The sequence below is a fragment of the Curcuma longa genome, chromosome 18 (assembly GCF_044706935.1).
Source record: "Curcuma longa cultivar G26 ecotype Majalengka, Jawa Barat chromosome 18, ITB_CL_G26_1.1, whole genome shotgun sequence".
NCBI lineage: Eukaryota > Viridiplantae > Streptophyta > Magnoliopsida > Zingiberales > Zingiberaceae > Curcuma > Curcuma longa.
The window spans coordinates 5,913,504-5,917,262 of record NC_133878.1 but is presented as its reverse complement, the minus strand read 5'-3'; the positions used below and the strand labels follow the sequence as shown (position 1 = coordinate 5,917,262).

At 44.4% G+C, this 3,759-nt stretch overlaps 1 pseudogene; it reads left to right on the top strand.

Annotated features, from left to right (window-relative positions):
• The first annotated feature begins 753 nt into the window (after nucleotides 1-753).
• Nucleotides 754-2,336, top strand: LOC141812158 (AT-hook motif nuclear-localized protein 27-like; annotated as a pseudogene).
• Nucleotides 2,337-3,759: the final 1,423 nt, after the last annotated feature.

The window sequence follows — 3,759 nt, the reverse complement described above, 5'->3', positions numbered from 1 at the left end:
TACTTTTCTCTTGTGAAAAAAAGGGCACGTCAAATAAAGACACTTGAGTTTTAGAAGAAGCAACGAGGTAACTACTGAGGACTCTCTTTCTAAAACACAGAAAGATCCAATGAAGTGTACAATTTTGACTTTACTTCTGAAACCATATCTTTGTGAATATAGATCTCGTTTTGACTAAATTGGAGCAAGGGTTTCTCACAAAGGAAGGAGCTCTCTCTTTGAAGCGAGACCTGGTCTTTGAGGACAATCTCAGGGGCTAGCTCTTTCTGCCCCCCAGAAATGACTATTTAATATCGTTTTAATTTAATTTCATAACATATAAGACGACAATGACTCTATAATATGTTCTAAAACTACTTGTCAGCCCTCAGTCCCTCAGAACAGCTTGTTTGTTTAGTAATTAGAAGTTGGATTTTGGTTTCTGTATTTGTTTTTTGCATTAAGATATTGTTAATACAGAAATATTTCCAGCCTCTGGGAACGCTACAGCATAAGAGAACTGGTCCTGTGCTTCACTGTCTCGTAGCCAGAGGGACAAGCAGTCAGCAGTATCAGTGGTCAAGAGCAACAGATGGGTGACCTTTGGACTTTGCTGCAACCCTAAATCCATTGTTTAAGATGGCATAAATGCTAACTCATGAAAACTACACTAATTAACCCCCTCCCCCCATTATTTTATTCACTGTGTTTCACAGACACTATATATTATTATAATATAGCAGACGCTAATGCTGCTAAAAGCGCTATCTTTATTCCATTTTCTGTTTTTGCTTCTCTTCTTCTCGCAGGCCCAAGATCTTCCTTCTCCCTTGTGCATCATCATCATCATCATCATCAGGCAGTAGCAGCAGCAGGTTTGATTCAGATCTTGAGAGCTGGCTTTTGTAGACAACTCGAGTTGTTGTTTTTTTGTGCTGGAAGGTGATTTTATCTTGTGAAAAAGATTGTATCTTTAGCAGCTTTTGCTGGTGCAGGGAAGAGATAAGGCTTTCTGCCCTGGTGGTAGAACCCTGCATTAATTGATTCTCGGCTTGATTCCTGCACTGTAAAATATATTAATTCTTACTTTGTAACTTGTTCCTTCAGCTAGGAATCGTGGGAGAGCTCGATAAAAAGGCAGGAGATTGAATCGATATCTGTCGAGTTTGGAGGAGGAGAGGATCGGAGATCGCGGAGCATAAGCTGGCAAACAAGTGGTGGGAGCGAGTCGATGTGCCGGGGATGGCCGGGATGGAAGCCGGCACCCAGGGCGGGGGCGGAGGCCCTTCGCGCTACTTCCAGCACCTGCTGCGCCCGCCGCCTCCGCCGTCGACGCACGTCCCGCCGCAGGATTCCAGGCTCTCCCCGGAGAAAAGCCCCAAGCCTTCCCCCGAGGAGCACGGGGACCAGCCGCCGTCTGACTCTTCCCCGGCCGGCACATCCGGTGGGGGCGGTGCTCCGCTCGCCGCGCCCGCGGCAGGCCGCCGGGCTCCAAGAACAAGCCGAAGCCGCCGATTATCGTCACGCGCGACTCCCCCAACGCGCTCCGCTCGCACGTGCTCGAGGTCGCCGCCGGCGCCGACGTGTTCGAGTGCGTCTCCGAGTACGCTCGCCGGCGCGGCCGAGGTATCTCCGTCCTCAGCGGCGTCGGCTCCGTCACCAACGTGGCGCTCCGCCAGCCCGGGGCCTCACCGCCGGGGAGCTTGGTGGCCACTCTGCGCGGCCGGTTCGAGATCCTCTCCCTGACGGGCACCGTCCTGCCGCCACCGGCTCCGCCAGGCGCCGGCGGCCTCTCGATCTTCCTGGCCGGAGGGCAGGGTCAGGTGATCGGCGGCGGCGTGGCGGGGCCGCTCGTGGCCACGGGGCCGGTCGTGCTCATGGTGGCCTCGTTTGCCAATGCCGTCTACGAGCGGTTGCCGCTGGAGGGCGGCGAGGAGGAGGAGGAGGCCGCCGCGGCCGCGCCGCCAGGCCAGCACACCGCCGTCTCGCAGTCTTCCGGCGTCACGGGAGGCGACGCGGGCGGCGTCAGCGGCGGAAGCAGCGGCGTCCCATTCTATAACTTGAGCGGGGGCTACCAGCTCCCAAGCGAGGCCTTCGGATGGGGCACTACCGGTGGAGTCCGACCGCCATTTTAATCGACTCTAGTTTCCTTCTCCACTACTGGATTTGCGTTCTTTCTCTTCATCTACTACATCCTGGATCTGCCTTCTTCCCGGAGGAGCTCATCGTGGATTAATTAATCAAAACTGAAAATCACCATCACTCATCAGTTCTCGATCGATCATATCGCCATGAAAAAAGCAAAGCTCAGACCAGGTACGCAATGGATTATTCACTGTATCGTCTTCTTCTTCTTCTTCTCCGCTTTGCTTGCTTTGAACTTGTTCTGATTTACGATCTCGAGAAAAGGAAGGCAATGAAGAATCTATCTTTAATTTTTTTTTTCAGTCATGCATTTTACTTTAATCTGTTGATCTTGCTACACTGTTTCTGATGCTGAGCGTGAATTGAAATCGAGGTTAATTTGCTGGTGGATGGCAATAAGTCCCCTTCCTGTTTTTGGTGAGTAGATGACAGAAAGTAGTCAATGTCAAGTACAGGGAAAGAGAGGGAGGAGAGTAGTGCAGCCCAAGGGAAGGCAAAACGCCCATGAAATTTGTTTCAGAATCTGACCAAAAGATTCTCATATTTGCTTTCGTCTTCCCCAAGTACACTTAGGCAGAAAAGGTCCGGAATGTACTGCCCACCGCGAACCTCTTTGAACCCTATATATAGTTAGAAATTTTTTAAAAAATTAAAATTAATAATTTGAGTTATTTAATCATTTAAAATATGGATTAGAGTCATTTATACATTTCAATGGGTAAAAATCCAAAAAGTGGTCTTATTGTTTGGAATCATCGAATGAGTTTTTTTTTTTAAATTAAAAAAGGATGTCCCATTCCACAGCGTCTTATAAAATAATACATATAAAACAACACAGTTGTCTTTGAATAATATATTATTTAATATTATTATCTTTTATTATACGTATTAAATTAAATGGGTTGTAGTGATTATGAAATTAATTATAATTATTATAAAAATATTGTAATTATAATTTTATAGTTGTTACTATACAAATTCAACTTGTTTATTTAATATTCATATTGTAATAGTTATAAAATTGTAATTATTATAATTTTAATTTATTCTATTCAATAATATATGTATTATAGTAGTTATGGAATAATAATTGTTACAATATGAATGTTAGATGTTCTAATTAAATATCGTGGATGATTAAGTTATCGGTTAACGAACGGATTGATATACATGCTTCTCGGAGATAGTAGGCGGAAGGGATAAAGAGGCTTGAAAAATATTTCAAAAAGTTAAATGGCAGTCGACTATAGTTTTATTACTCAAATCTCATGTCATGCTCCTATCATCATGTATCTGTGTATTAGCCCTAAATGTAAAACTGAATATGATCTTTTGAACTAGAGAATTATTGAGACCTAATCTGATATAAATCAGTAAGGATCAGTGCTCTGACTTGATCAGACTACTTGAGCAATAAAAAGGTTTGATGTCAGTATGGACAAAAAAAACATGAAACTTTGTACACAAGGGATGGACAAACCTTGTGAGATTTTTGTTAACCTTAATTAACTGTAAGAAACTTCCATTAACATTTTACAAACTCACCATATTACAGAAGATTGGTGTCTTGCTCTAAGCATATTAGAACAAAGTAGAAATAGGTTTAGTTATCAGTTTAATAGACGAACTTAAGGT